This window comes from Lepidochelys kempii, chromosome 8, assembly GCF_965140265.1.
Source record: "Lepidochelys kempii isolate rLepKem1 chromosome 8, rLepKem1.hap2, whole genome shotgun sequence".
NCBI lineage: Eukaryota > Metazoa > Chordata > Testudines > Cheloniidae > Lepidochelys > Lepidochelys kempii.
In genome coordinates this window covers 54,458,124-54,475,028 of record NC_133263.1, presented here as the reverse complement: position 1 = coordinate 54,475,028, position 16,905 = coordinate 54,458,124, and positions in this window count along the sequence as shown.

Here is a 16,905-nt window from a genome sequence, read left to right as displayed (position 1 = left end):
CTTCCTTATTATTCAGCTCCCACAGGGTGTTATTTTTTTAATAAGGCTGAACTGTTTTCATCTGGAATCATTACAAGGAAACTGCTCTATCCACTGTTCATTCCCATTCTCATATTCCTTTCCTAATGCCCTGCCCTCCTCCCTTCTTAGTTTTTTCCCTGGTTTCCTGACTCATGTCTCTAGATCAGTCTCTGAACTGAATTCCTCCCTCCAAAGTGTGTGCATTCAAGTGCAGAATTTGACCTTTAATATTGCTGTCTCTTTTCTGAGATAAGATATTTAGCCATAGTCTTCACTGTGTGCTGTAGAGTGATTGCAGTTGCCTGGAATGAAGTGAGAAGATTTAAAAACCTGCCATCAGCTCTCTCTATGTAGATATACGCTCAGATACTCTATAAAGAGAGAGCAAGCAGGGCAGATAACAGCAGTCCTTTGAAAAGCTCATTTGTAATTCTAATTTTTTATTTAAATAATCTCCTTCTGCACTGCTACAAATTTCCAGAGCAGCCGTTTCCATTTCTGGTTCATGCAACTACAGCGTGCTCTTTTGTTTTGAATCAATTAAATGACCCATAAGGTGGCCATTCTCCAGGCTAGGCAGAGGAACCTACACAGTGGCTGTCACATAACAAGAGCAGTCCATTCACGTGTGTAGGAGCAGGGCTCAAAACTGTATTAAAAACATACCTAAATTTCAGGATTCAAAGGCTTCCAGAGGCAATCAGAGCTTGGGAAAGGATGAGTGGAGGTCAGACTAATATAATATGAGTCCTGCAGAATGGGACTAAGCGGATCTATTCAATTAGTGATGGGCTGGTTACTTACTTTGGCTTGTCCTTTTCTAGTGAAAAATAAAATGCTCTAAATTAAAGCAGGAGGTGAAAAAAAAAAGTCACATCTGAGCCCCTGTGAACATTTTGCCCCTCTGAGCACTCTGTTGGGACTTGGCTCCTGTTTGCACCTGCTGCCTCTAAGAACTCTGCCAGGACTGAATGCCTCTTGCTCTGGGCACTATGCCAGAAATCCACTCTTAACAGCTCCAGCTGGCCCCCAACACTGCCTCCAGGACTCAGATCTTGAGATCTCCTAGGAGATACTGCTTGCTCTGTGCAGCCAAGATGCAGTTCCTGCAAGCTGCTGCTACATTAGAGCATTGTGCCACAGGGACATGCTCCAGCCACCCATGTGCCCTGTGGTTTCTGCTATTGGGCAGCAGTGTGCCAACAGAGAGCAGTAGCTCCAGGATCACTGCTGCCCAATGGCTTCCCGGGTGTGTTAAAATGACATGCCAGCAACTGCCAAATGAAATGAATTTGGGAGCAGAAGGATAGGAACAACTTACAAAAACATGAGTGGTTTTGTCCTTTAAGACACAGCATCCTGTTGCTGTATCTTACAGGGTCACGGCATCCTGCAAGGTCCCAGTGACAGAAACAATGCCCTGGCTGTGCCCACTTAGAAGCAGCACTTGTTAGTCTCCATAGCAATCGAAAGTCAGTGAACGGATGGCCAATGAGAGACACACTGCCAAACACTCCACGGCTGAAAGGCAGAACGTCTGGGTGAAGACAGACATGGCAGAAAATATCAAAGGTGTCCAGGCTACCTGCTCAAATTCAGGTGTGCCAAGGGCAGGAAAATGTAGACATGTGAGAATCTAACTGCCTGTGGTAGTGGCCTGTTCCTCCCTTACCACCTCCTCCCTCTCTCACCTTCATATCTTCCCTCACGATATTCCTGTACCCGGGATCCCAGTGCAGCTCTAGGTGCCAAACATCCTCACTCGCTGCTGTTTCAAATCCCTCCTCAAACCCTCTGCTTTCACCAGGCTTTCCAAGGTTGGCTCCCTTTCCTGAGTGATCTATACCTACCATTTGTCTTACCTCAATCTGCATTTAAAAGTGACCAAAAATTGTAAGTCGTTTATATTATAACACACATGAAAATGATTTCTTTCAACTCTCTTCCTTCCCTTCTGCCATCCACTGTCTGTTATCTTTGATTTCAGTGTTTCTCCGATTTTATACTGACAGCTCTTTGGGACAGAGCCATGCCTGTTTTAATCTCTGTAAAGCGCCATACAAAGACAGGACATTACATTCATGCTTATTATTGATAATCAATGGAAATCAGCAGAGCTCATGGCTTCAGAAGTGAGTGTTTGGCTTCCCCATGAATGAATCTGCCTGTTCATTGCAGAGTGAAAACTGTTATAAACGGCAGTGGGTGCATCTAAGGGGTTTCCCCTCACCATTCACAATACATTTAAGCTCCTTGTCCTCACAACTTGGCTCTTACTTGCCTTTCCATTCTCATCTATTTCCATTTCCCTCTCAGCTCCTGCATTCCACCCGCACTGCATGATCAACCATCCTGTCACGGGGTGCAGACTCACAGGCGGCGCCTCCTGCTGGTCATCTCGGGGAATTAGCTTTCCAGCCTCTGGAGCGCCCTCTTCAGGCCAGCGTCTCACCTTGCTGCTTGCTCCTATGTCCCTCCCAGGACCCCAGTGCCCCTTTCACTGGGTGCTGCTCCCTGGCAGTACCCCACAGTTCTGGGTCTCTCCCAGGGGAGCCCTCCACCCACTATCCCTACCTTGCCTCAGTCATAGGCTCCTGCCAGTCACCAGCTAGCCCCCACACCCTGGGGCAGACTGCAGTATGAGCCACTCATCACAGGCAAGGTTGGCTTGGGACCTGCTGCCTCTGTCTAACCTTGGGCTGTCCCCTGCAACCCCAGTACCTGTTGGGCCTAATGTTACGCTGCAGCCTAGGGCTTTTCTGGCTGGAGCTCCCCAGCCCTGTACCAATCTGGATACTCTGCTTACGTCCCTCCCTCTCAGAACGAGAGAGAGAGTACTCTTCTGCTCCTGGCTTCCCTGGCTTTTATAAGGCCTACCGGGTCTGTTTGGGGCATGGCCCCCAGCTGCAGCTGCTCTGCCAATCAGCCCAACTCTTCTCCTGCCCCAGCCCTCTCCCAGGGCTATCTTAAACCCTTCTGGGCCCGAGTGGGTGTCCACCCCGCTACACATCCCTTTTGCATCCGTCTCCCACTCTCATCCCTGAGCTTTCTTCCATGCAGTCCCCTATGCCTGGGGCCCATTCCCTGTCCCACTTCACCATGACTCAACTCCTTCCTTTAAGTCCTCCTGAAAAGACACTTCTGCAAAAAGTCCTAGGGGGGGAATTACCACAAGCACCTGAGGGATTTAGGAGCATATGTCCTACTGAAAGTCAATGGGACTTGTGCTCCTACATCACTTAGGTAGTTTTGAAAATCAACTCCATAAACCCTAGTCTTCCCCACAATGCAGCATCACAGACATGAAAGATCTTTCAAAAAAAGATTCTAAACAAAAAATCATGACACTAATAAACTCTACCGTATGCTTCCCCACTTGATCACTCTGCTGATTTTTTTTAAATCACGCACACACATACATCCTGTCGTCAGTTTCTCCTCATATATACATTGTGTGTTTAGTTCAGCTTTTTAGTTCTAGCACATAGGGCCAGATCCTTAGCTAGTGTGAAGTTAATGGAGCTATGCTGATCTACATAAACTGAGGATGTGGTTCTTAAACTACAGAAGATACTTATTTAACCTGTATCTGAATAATCCAAACTTCTTCCGGCTCAATTGTGAAGAATAAAAGGTGCATGCTCATAAAATTTTCCATACCTCCCACTTCCAGATGGTCAGGAAATATCATAAGAACAACGCCTCTCTGTAGTTCTGTTTTCAGCCACAGCTCAAAAACAGAGAAAGTGTGGAAATGAAACATTAAAAGAGTTCAGGATTAAACATCCTCTTTGGGATACACAATGTGGAGTTATTCCAGTGCCTGCAGCTGAGTGATGAGTTTTACACTAACAAAGGCAAGGCAGAGTTACAAGAAAGGAATTTATCCGGAGAAATTACAATGCAGAATAAACTTTGTGTTCCAAATCCACTATTGATAACGTGTGCATTTAAGAATAGAGCTGTGATAGACCTGCTAGCTAAATTAAACAATAAACCTGTCCCTAAATTAGATTTAAATTGGCAAAAAAGTGTGTGTACACATATGTAATACAACTAAAAGATTGTCACACAATGCTAAACAAATGGCTTTGTATCATAGATCGCTGCACCTAAAATATCTCACACTGCACAGGGTTGCATGCTTTAAGCGAAGTTTCTGCTTATTGTCAGATGTAAGGTACAAGTAAGTAGAGCCCTGCGTGGATACAAAATCTGTATCTGCATCCGATCTGTGACCCGCAAACATGGTCCATGGATATAAAGCAGATATCTGCAGATTTACAGGCTCTATAAGTAAGGAAGCATTAGAGATGCCTTTTATTAGCTAAATTTTGGGCAGTGGGTTGCTAAACATATATCTACTGTAATACAGGTTAAGTGTTTGCGTTGTCTAGACACTTTGATAGAATACCCAGATTCCATATTTTGATGCTCAGATTGGCACTTATGGTAGATGTGTTAAATAAAAATTTATATTGCCAAGTGCTGATTTAAAAGCCCGAACTTGGGATTTCTACCTTCTATTCATGCCCACATTTCAAAACTCAGCCCTCTTTCTTTTGCACATCCAAGACTTTGCACTTGATAGATAGAAACACCGATCCTACAGCAGTTAGAAGACAAATAATTCTGAGCTGGAAAATGAAACTAACAACGCTAAGATGAACATGGGTCAGACAGCTTGTAGAAACTGTTTTGGTGGAAAAGGTGTTCTACAAAAATCTGGGTCCCATTCATTGTTTCCTAATCTACTGGGGAATACATTGATTAATCCAACCCACAGCTACTGCTGAGAGATTGCAATTTCCATTAGCTACATGCCAGGCAATCATCTTGTACAAAAAAGGCAGTACAGAGAAAGTAGCAAGAAAAGAGATGTGTCTCACAAGGGGACATCAGCAGAGGGGCAGACATGGAGCATGGCTCTCATAGATATGACTGGATAGGATTCCTCTATAATAGCTTTTACTCCTAGGGGAATTCTGTGCCAAAAATTAAAAATTCTGAGCACAATATTTTAGAATTCTGCAAAATTCTGCATATTATTTGTCAAAAAAATGCAATATAATCTAGCTAGTTTCAATTATTTTGGTAATTTATTTAAATTACAATACCATGGATGGAGAATGGGAGTGGGGAGCACTGGAGGAAATCACCGAACCCCCTCTGTCTAATAGTAATGTAGCTAGTTTTGACATAAGAACATAAGAATGGCCCTACTAGGTCAGACCAAAGGTCCATCTAGCCCAGTATCCTGTCTTCCAACAGTGGCCAGTGCCAGGTGCCCTTGAGGGAATGAACAGAACAGGTAATGATCAAGTGATCCATCCCCATAGCTCATTCCCAGCTCCTGACAAACAGAGGCTAGGGACACCGTTCCTGCTCATTCTGGCCAATAGCCATTGATGGACCTATCCTCCATGAATTTATCTAGTTCTTTTTGTAACCCTGTTATGGTCTTGGCGTTCACAACATCCTTCCACAGATTGACTATGCGTTGTGTGAAGAAATACTTCCTTTTATTTGTTTTAAACTTGCTGCCTATTAATTTCATTTGAAGACCCCTAGTTCTTGTGTTATGAGAAGTAGTAAACAACACTTCCTTATCTACTTTCTCTACACCAGTCATGATTTTATAGACCTCTATCATATCTCCCCTTAGCTGTCTCTTTTCCAAGCTGAAAAGTCCCAGTCTTATTAATCTCTCCTCATACGGAAGCCATTAGATACCCCTAATCATTTTTGTTGCCCTTTTCTGAACCTTTTCCAATTCCAATATATCTTTTTTGAGATACATCAATATTCAAGATGTGGGTGTACCATGGATTTTTATAAAGGCAACATGATATCTTCTGTCCTATTATCTCTCCCTTTCTTAATTATTCCCAGCATTCTGTTTGCTTTTTTGACTGCCGCTGCACATTGAGTGGATGTTTTCAGAGAATTATCCACAATGACTCCAAGATCTCTTTCTTGAGTGGTAACAGCTAATTTAGACCCCATCATTTTATATATATAGTTGGGATTATGCTTTCCAATGTGCAGTACTTTGCATTTATCAACATTAAACTTCATCTGCCATTTTGTTGCCCAGTCACCCTTTACTTCTAATTATTAGTCAACAAATATATGTAGCCATATGCTCACTGTTACATCATAGGCAACTGAAGAGCTAGTGAGGGCTGGGGACTCAAACTCACAATTTACGCTGGCTACTGAGCATCTCCAAAAAGGTCAGTATCAAACAGTTCATGGAGCACATATTGATAGGAAATTTTTTCAGTCCAAAAATTTAGACCAGATCTAATCACTAAAACATCATAAGCATTTATAAGGCCATACTGTCCTTTACAATAAGGCTCCCTTAAACCACTCTGACAATGTAAAGGAGCCTTAAAATTTTTACACCTGTTTTATATGCTGGAGGAAATTCACTAAGAACAATGGGAACAATTCACTAAGCAGGAAGGCTGCTACATTCTCCTCTGCCTGAGGGAACAGAACCTGCCCCACGCCTACCTCTTCAGAAATACCCCAAAGCCCTGCCCCTCCACACCGAGCATGCTGCAATAGTGAGCGAGAGGGACAGGGTCTCTCTCTCTCTCGCTCTCTCTCATACACATGACTACCCAGGCCCCACCCCCAGGAAGTTATTTATGTCTCTACCAGCTGCTTTGAGTGTCCAAACTGACTTGTCTGCACTGCCGGGGAGTGGGTGCATGACTGCTCTTGTGGCTTCCCTTTGCTTCCCAGTCAGAAGTCACTTTTCTGTGGGTAAGCAAAGAAATCTGCGAGGGCCATGAATTCTGTGTGATGCAGAATTCCCACAGGAGCAAGATTTGCAACTCACACAAACTTTATCCAGGCACCAGGTTTAATGCCCACTTGGCACTAACTTCACAGAGGGGCAACTGTCTACAAATAGGCCAATACGGTGGAGAGTCAGGACATCTCTCTGCAAACATGCCTTAACCTGCATTCACTGTGTAATATCAGCAAACATACCACAACCTGCAGCATGTGTATTGAAATGCATGTGAGCCTTGAACACTAGAATGGAATCGTACTTATCTCCTACTTGGCAGGGGTTTAGGATCAGGAAGGCTCCCTATCCCCTCTTTCCACATCAGCAAATCAGCATAGCAGAGGGCAGGAACTGGCCCTCTCTACCCTGTCCTAGGACTGATCAGTGCTCTTCAACTTAAGGGCAGATTTGCAACGCTACATAGACCTTCCCCATTTGTGCCTTTGCAATTTCACAGAGTCATCATCATAATGTTCCTATTATGCCTCTGGAGGTTAGGGCAATGATGAAGCTCCTCCACTCCTGTCTGTTTCTGGAAAAGTTCACAGAGTAGTGTTTCCATAATTTATGCAGACAATTAACCCTTATATTATTAGAATTCATGAACACTAATTCACGTACAGCAGGCTAGCTTTCCTGCAGGTATAAAGTGGGTAGCTCTGTTTACAGCATGCAATAGGCATGGATCTCAGTATGTTGGCAAAGCAGGGCCTTCTCAGGAAGATGCTCTCCTTGATGGAAGTAGGAGGATGGGGTGAATTAAGGGCATAATGGGCAGTTCTGATTTGCCCCTGCCACAACCCTAAAATTTGTGTTCTGAGAAGGGTTGTGTTGGGGGGGAGTTCCTAACGTTAAAGGGCAGACCCACAACTGAGTGGTGGAGTGGGACATAGTTGACAAGGCTAAATGAAATGGTAGCACACATCCACAAATCCAGCATGGTTTACACTTCCCTGTCAATTGTTTTTCTCTCATGAGCTTAATCTGTGTTTGTAGGTACAGATGGCAGAGGACCTGTGACAAAACTTGGGGAGACACCACTCCCATTCCAGTCTTTGTGTATTAAACCCTTGGAAAGATGTGGGGGACGGATTGTCTCTGTCATGCGGCTTTCCGTGAGCCAGAGTGACAACTTTTTGTGGAAATTCCCATCTGGTACTGCTCACCACTGACCCCTTCCCTCATTCACTGTCCACAACCCTTGCACCAGGGGCAGGGCTGGCTGCTGCACTCAATGACACAGTGTAGTTTTGGAAATTTCCTTGTCTCCTGTCTGAGAGATAACAGGTTTCAGAGTAGCAGCTGTGTTAGTCTATATCTGCAAAAAGAAAAGGAGTACTTGTGGCACCTTAGAGACTAACAAATGTATTTGAGCATAAGCTTTCGTGAGCTACAGCTCACTTCATCGGATGCATTCAGTGGAAAATACAGCGGGGAGATTTATATACATAGAGAACATGAAACAATGGGTGTTACCATACACACTGTAACGAGAGTGATCACTTAAGGTGAGCTATTACCAGCAGGAGAGCAAGGGGTGGGGGGGTAGGCAGAAACCTTTTGTCGTGATAATCAAGGTGGGCCATTTCCAGCAGTTGACAAGAACATCTGAGGAACAGTGGGGGGTGGAAGGGGGGAATAAACATGGGGAAATAGTTTTACTTTATGTAATGACCCATCCACTCCCAGTCTCTATTCAAGCCTAAATTAATTGTATCCAGTTTGCAAATTAATTCCAATTCAGCTGAATTGGAATTAATTTGCAAACTGGATACAATTAATAGCTCACCTTAAGTGATCACTCTTGTTACAGTGTGTATGGTAACACCCATTGTTTCATGTTCTCTATGTATATAAATCTCCCCACTGTATTTTCCACTGAATGCATCCGATGAAGTGAGCTGTAGCTCATGAAAGCTTACGCTCAAATAAATTGGCTAGTCTCTAAGGTGCCACAAGTCCTCCTTTTCTTTTTGAGAGATAATAAACACTCAGCACAAACAGAAAGAGCCTGTGGGGGAGGAGGTGACATTGATTTCTGGAGATCGCTACTTGGTGTCATTGCTAACAAGGCAAGCCACCCACCCCACCCCTACAATTAATATTAATGGAGAGACACCCCCCCCTTCCTCTGCCAAGGAGATTGCAGAATACAAACAGAGACAAGCAGGGTGCAGTGGGGAGTAGAGAAACACACCTCTCCTTCCCTCTCCCGTTACATAAGTACAATATTATATCGGTTTAGTGCAGTTGTATTGAAGTGGTTGTTTCAATAGCAGCCTCTGGGGCTCCTAGCACATAAATGACAGGTTTCAGAGTAGCAGCCATGTTAGTCTGTATTTGCAAAAAGAAAAGGAGCACATTAACTGTCATAATGGACTACTGACTGCAGCAGAAAAGCCATGTGTGACCTCACACCTTAGCTCTGTATAGCGGTGATAAATACTCAGCCTCCCAGGCTCAGGTGGTTTAGTTGGAATACTGAAACCTCTTAAGGACTTCTTAAAACATAAAGGACAGTTTGCAGAGGGTATTAAATGAGCATGCAACAAACCTGTAGATAGGAACACAGGCATGGTTGTTCCCCTCCCCTGCCTTCCGCCCAGCCACTCCTCCACTCCCAATCACGCGATCTCACACACACCATACCTGGCTAAACTCACATAAGTTTACATCCTTCCAGTTTAAAATTGGGGAAAGCATTCTAAATATGATTGTCGGGCTCAATGGGTAGTGATCAATGGTTCAATGTCTAGTTGGCAGCTGGTATCAAGCGGAGTGCCCCAGAGGTCAGTCCTGGGGCCGGTTTTGTTCAACATCTTTATTAATGATCTGGATGATGGGATGAATTGCACCCTCAGCAAGTTTGCAGATGACTCTAAGCTGAGGGGAGAGGTAGATATGCTGGAGGATAGGGATAGGATCCAGACTGACCTAGACAAATTGGAGGATTGGGCCAAAAGAAATCTGATGAGGTTCAACAAGGACAAGTGCAGAGTCCTGCACTTAGGAAGGAAGAATCCCATGCACCGCTACAGGCTGGGGACCGACTGGCTAAGCAGCAGTTCTGCAGGAAAGGACCTGGGGAGTTCAGTGGATGAGAAGCTGGATATGAGTTAGCAGTGTGCCCTTGTTGCCGAGAAGGCCAACGGCATATTGAGCTGTATTAGTAGGAGCATTGCCAGCAGATCGAGGGACGTGATTATTCCCCTCTATTCAGGACTGGTGAGTCCATACCTGGAGTATTGTGTCCAGTTTTGGTCCCCCCACTCCAGAAGGGATGCGGACAAATTGGAGAGAGTCCAGCAGAGGGCAACAAAAATGACTAGGGGGCTGGGGCACAAGACTTACAAGGAGAGGCTGAGGGAACTGGGGTTATTTAGTCTACAGAAGAGAAGAGTGAGGGGGGATTTGATAGCAGCCTTCAACTACCTGAAGGGGGGCTCCAAAGAGGATGGAGCTAGGATGTTCTCAGTGGTGGCAGATGACAGAACAAGAAGCAATGGTCTCAAGTTGCAGTGTGGGAGGTCTAGGTTGGCTATTAGGAAATGCTATTTCACTAGGAGAGTGGTGAAGCACTGGAATGGGTTACCTAGGAAGGTGGTGGAATCTCCATCCTTAGAGGTTTTTAAGGCCTGGCTTGACAAAGCCCTGGCTGGGATGATTTAGTTGGTGTTGGTCCTGCTTTGAACAGGGGACTGGACTAGATGACCTCCTGAGGTCTCTTCCAACCCTAATCTTCTATGATTCTATGATATGAGCTCCTCAAGGGTCTCTGCAGTTATGCAGGGCAGTGTCTACAGTTAATACGCAAAGCCACTGAGATACACAGAGAGGCACAATTCACACAAACACAGAAAAACCTTAAGCAACAGACAAACAGGTTCTTTTCATAACACACAGGGATATAAGGATCCACCCATATGGACACACCTGCTTGCTCTCTCTCTCACACACACACACGTACTGATCCACTAAAATACAGTAACTGATACTCTTACAAAAGCAACACACAAACCTAGTCTCCTCGGATTCTATATGCACACACACATACAGCTGAAGCTGGAAACATACTGTACAAGTATCCACAAACTTTTGTGTACATAAAACTGGTGAGTTTGATTCAACAGTATTTGCAAGCCCTTCTTATTTGCTATCTGTGAACACTAAATTGAGCAAGGTTTTGTTCAGCAAATGTTCATGTATTCATACTGGAAAATATAAAAGTTATAGGCATCCAATCGGGGAGATGAAAAATGCTACGGGCCTCATTTTTAGGAAGGCTTAGCACTTAAAATTCTGTTGAACCCAAAGGGAGATATGTGTGTTCACAAGTTATGAAAATCAGGCCCTATGTAATTTCGGTGACCAATCACTCAGCTCAGAGAATGAGCAAGGAACAGTCACAGGATACTTGTAACTAACAGTCTGAAATGTGTTTGCCCAATCTGCTTCTCAAACAATTGTGAATAGTGAACAAACTTCTAAAAATCAGTCTGTCTATGGACAATTCATATGTAGAAAAATTGACTTTGTGAACATTTTCACCATCTCTTTACACAACCATGTGATCCCCACTTTCCCAAAACACATTCACATTTAGACATCAGAATGCAACCACTAATATACTTAGGGATACCCCAAGATGTACATACAGAGAGTTAGACTAGATCAGCGGTTCTCAAACTGTTGGTCGGTACCCCAAAATGGGTCATGCCCCTGTTTTAATGGGGTTACCAGGGCTGGCTTAGACTTGCTGGGGCCTGAAGCCGAAGCCCGAGCCCCACCGCCTGGGGCCAAAGACCAAGCCCCACCACCTGGGGTCGAAGCCAAAGCCTGAGGGCTTCAGCCATGGGTGGTGGGACTCAGGTTACAGGCTCCCTGCCTGGGGCTGAAGCCCTTGGGCTTTGGCTTCAGCCCCCCAGCTCAGGGTGGTGGGGCTTGGGCTTTGTATCCCCCTCCTGGGGTCGTGTAGTAATTTTTTATGTCAGAAGAGGGTTATGGTGCAATGAAGTGTGAGAACCCCTGGACTAGATGACCCTGGCAGTCCTTTCTAACCCTATGGTTCTATGATTCAGCGTGACACAGATTCCCTCCTACAATTACGCATGCACACATGTGCATACAAACGAATGTATCCATCATGCATGCACAGACATAGCTACTAGCATAAACATATGGATGCACACACACACACGGAGAACTCATCACAGCAAAGCAAGCATTAACGTACTTTGAGAAACAGCCCGTGCCCCAAGCACACGTGCAGACACATAACCAGTACTCCCAGGAGAGTCTGAGACAGCTCATGTGCCTTGAAGCAGCACTGTGGCTGCAGCAGTAGTTCCTCCTAGAAGAAGCAAGCTGGTGGATGTTTTCTCATTGTGTGTCTGAGCAGAAGAATGGAGAGGAAATGGAGAGGAACATGCAGATTACTGAGGAGAACAAACATTACAGGCTGAGGGCAGGTAGTCTTTTTTAAGCTTGTCTTCTTATTGTTGTTTGATCAGTATGGTACGCAATAAAAAGGGAATATGAAGAAGCATGCAGCCAGATCCCCATAATTTCCAACACATATCCAGGCAAATGTAGTGTTGCATCCATCACATATTCACTCCTCCATTTCCTTTGTACTCCTTGAAACCCAAGGAGAAATCCATATACAAGGGGAAACACATAGGAAACCACAGCTCAAATCCCAGTTTTAAAACACAGGAAATACATTAACATACACCCCCCCTAGCACTGAACATATATCTCTACAACTAAAGTACAAACAAACAAAAATCCTTAAACTAGTTTATTAAAGAGAGCCATGGAGGAGAGAGGTTGGTCTTCTCATTGAAGCACTGGACTGGGGCTCAGAAGAGCTGCACTCAGTTCTTGGCTCTGTTGCAACTTTTCTGTGTGACCCTGCGCAAGTCTCTTCACCTTGGATTTCCAAAGGTGCCTAAGTACTTAGATGCCCAATTCCCATTACATTTCAACTCCCTTAGGCCAGGGTGACCAGATATACTGATATTAGGGGCTTTGTCTTATATATGCAACTATTTCCACCCCCACCCACCCCAAAAAGTGTCCTGATTTTTCACACTTGCTATCTGGTCACCCCACAGGCACCTACTTTCCAAAGTGCCGGGGGATGCTCAACCACTGGCTCTGCCCCAGGACCCATCCCCACTCGACCCCTTCCCCCAAGGCCCCACCCCACCTCTTCCTGCCCCTGCTCCACCTCCACCCTGCCTCTTCCCGCCCACTTCTACCCCCTCCCCTGAGCATGCCCTGTCCTTGCTCCTCCCCCCTTCCCCCCAAAGCTTCCTGTGCGCCGCAAAACAGCTGATTGCAGCAGGTGGGGGGGCGGGGGGAGGGAGGCGCTGATCCACGGGGACCACTGGCAGGCGGGAGGCACTGTGGGGGAGGGAGGGAACTGATGGGGGGCTGCTGATGGGTGCTGAGCACTCCCTATTTTTTCCCCGTGGGTTCTCCAGCTGCAGGGCACCCAGGCGCCTATGGGTCACCCTACCTTAGGCTCTTTCGAAAATCCCAGCATTAAACTCTCTGTGGCTCAGTTCCCCGTCTGTAACATGAGAGTAGCACTACTTCCCTACCTCATCAAGACGCTGCAAGGATAAATTCACTGGTGTTTGTGAGGCACTCGGATACTACAGAGATGGCCATATAAGTACCTAGAAAGCGTTAACCCTATCAAGTTTGCTACACACCTATCCCATTTCAGAATATCTCCAGTGCTTTTAGGAATTAAGGGAGGAGAAAGATCTGAATTTTCCTGTGTGCTCCTATGCTCCAGGGACCCTTTAGTGCCAGCTGACAGAAGGCACAAGGGATGGCATGTGAGGTCTCTACTGAGAGCCAGAAGCCCACTGGTTGTCATAATCATTGTGAAATGTATGCACAGGTAATATTTAGGGAGTTATGAATCAATACTGAAAATTAGGTTCTTAAGGTCTTGGGCTTAAGGCAGGTCACCATGAGTTACCTCAGAGATGTTCTTTGCAGGCAGGAGATAACTGATACTTATCTCCCTGTCTGGCCATTTGTGTATTGTATGCCCAGTTGCATACTGAGCCAGGTGCGAATTGAGAGACTGCAAAATTTAGAGAAGAAATCTACAGGAAGAAACAGACAGCAGAGGACATCCCATTTATGAATGAAGACAAAGGATTGGTCTGGTATATCATAGAATGCGAGAGGAGGCACACTGATTCCTTCACCAAGGAGGGAAATTGATAGCGTGCTTGTCCCACACAAGGAGGGTCATATCCAGCTTGGTTGTAAAGCGCTGCAAGGATTTGGGGTGAGTATTACTTTACAAGACATAAGGGTTTCTTGTTGATTAAATTCTAGGTTCTAGAATGTGTGTTATGATTTTATTTTATATGTAAGTATTTGCGCCCGATACTTCTATTTGCTTCTACTTGAATCTGTGTGTGTTGTTAAATAAACATATGCTTGATTTCACCATAAACATGCCCGAGTGCTGTGTGTTAATCCAAAGTGGAGTTCTAAGGAGTGACTACTAAGCTAGGGTGTTCTTTCTTTGGAAACAGGGGCTCTGAACAGTGAGAATGTCCAGTGGACCAGGGGCTGGATACTCCAGGGAGATGCTCAGAGGGCTTGAGGGGTGGAGTGTGCCTATCGCTAACCTGCAGAGTGACAGTAGGGCCTGCAAGGCCAAGAGGGGGCACTGCTTGTGTAGCCCCTGGCCGGTGGAGTTAGGGAGCTCACCCACAGCAGGCACAAAGTTACCTCATGTTAAGGGCAGGTGGTAGCAAGGTCCTCATAGCCCTGGGTATTCCCAGGAAACATCACGGCCACCGCCCTATCCTGCAATAGACTGAATGCAGTGTTTAGTAAGTGACCGATCTTTACCAGATTCCTGTGCCCCTGTGCAATGGAGTCTAAGACAGTACAGGGTCTATGACAAATATCAAGGGCAAGAGTCACTGGTATGCTCTGGATATTTTCAGCTGTTCCAGTGATCCAAAGCAGCTATAAATCCAGTATAATAGACCAGTTAAGCAACCCATTGCTACCAATGAATCTGGCCCCTTATCATTATTTCATTGTATTTATTGTTTCCTGTATACTACTTCAGTTCTACGATTCCATTGCTGGATGGACAGACATAGCTAGGAAGATGAAAACGTGCTTCACAGGTGCTGCTGAAGCAGCTTAAATGAGATGTCCTGAGTTTATTGCAGCAGACAGACTGAAATCTCCATCACGCTGCATTGCCGCCACCACAGATGGTGCAGCTTAGGCAGTCTAACGTGAGCGGCTGTCGTGGAAGATGCAGCCCATGGACAGACGCAGAGGAGAGTAGTTAGAGTTTGTGAAAAATGTCCAACCCAGTGGATGGGCTCACAGTGGCCATGGGGCTGGTTGAGAGGCAGGAAGGAAGGAGCAGATGGTTTTAGAATCACGGCTCACAGATTTGTATTTGAAAGATGAGGAACATAAGAGCCGTGATATTATGAACCCTGATGCCCAGAGAATGCAACGAAAACAGGGAACCATAAAGAATTAATGTCCAAAAGCCGTCACGGTGATTGTAGTAATAGAGGGAGCAGGTGTTACTCAGAGAGAGAACTGCATTTCCACAGCAGAGAGCTTTAGACTCTGCTTGTCTGTCTGTCATGTTTGTCCACCACAAGGGTTTTACACCTTCCTCTAGCATCTGATACTAGTCACTGCTTGAAACAGAATGTTGGTATGGCAGTTGCATCCTATCCATCCATCTATCCTCTGCTATATCCCTGTTTCCCATTTATCTCTATCTGCAGGTCTCTCTTGCTTCCCTTTCTCTCTCCGGCACTGCAGCACAATATGACAGAAGCTGTTTTATTACGCATTTGGCTGGTTCAGTGGAGCCCTTGGCGTGGCCTTAGAGGGAGTGACGTTCTGCTTGTTATAACATTGTAGGAATGTGGAGGCAATATCAGGCTTCAGTACAGTCCCCTACCATGATAAATATTCAGAAAATTGACCTTCTTTCTCTACCTCTTTGCCCCATTCTCTTCAGCTCCTCTGCCTTTATCTCGGGCTCCATTCTCTCGTTCCTCTGTTTTATTATCTCTGTTCTTCTGTTCTCTCCTATTCAGGTTCTTACATTGTGCCTATTACCGTGGTGTCTTTTCTCCTTCTCTCCCTTCACCACATGCAGAGCAGAATGAAACTGAGTCTGCAACTATGATCCAGTGTACACTACACATTGAACCACATCAGGGGATCTGGTTATGATAACTAAGGTTGTCCTTCTGCATGGTTTCAAAATATAGGTGACGCCAAACCCTGTTTTAACTAGTGTCTCTGAGTTGTGCCACAATTGGACGTATAGCATGATTTGGAGGCCTGGTTAAAACACCATTTTGCCCTATTGACTATGTAAGGCAGACACTAGGCCAGTTTCACCTGCATGCTCCGGCTGCTTTGCACTGATCTGGAGATTGTAAACCATTTAAACTGGGTTTATAGTTACTTATGCCAGAATGGTGCAAAATTGCCGGAATGTACCAGTGAATCTGGCCCATTGTTTAAACCCCAGTGAGGACAAGCACATTGTACCTGGTGTTTTCCCAACATGCTCATATCTGTAGTGCAGACAGGACTAAGTGGTCTCCAGCCAGTGGTACTTAGCTGATAACTGCTTTTCATATACTGTATATTAAACAGATTATTTTATTTTAAGAAGAAGAAAAGCTTCCCCTTCTCCAGACACCTGTAACAGCATATCCTCCTTATTTCATGGCAGACAGTCTAGGGGCAGTAATGGCTTCTGATGTTTACATAGCAGATATAGTTTATAGGTGGAAATTAATCTGTTTTTCCTGTTATCTGGGAACAGGTTAGGACTGTGATGTTCAAGGACAGCTCTGATTCTCCCCGCACTTCCTTCTCTTAACACACAAAAGAAACCCACCTAAACCATTATCATCTTTTCTTACTACTGTCAGAGCTTTTGGTTGGCTAGAGGCTGGGCTGTGTGTGGTTAACCCCTCCCACTTCCCATGTGATATAAAGCACAGCTCCCAGGCCCCGCTTCCAGGCTACAGCAC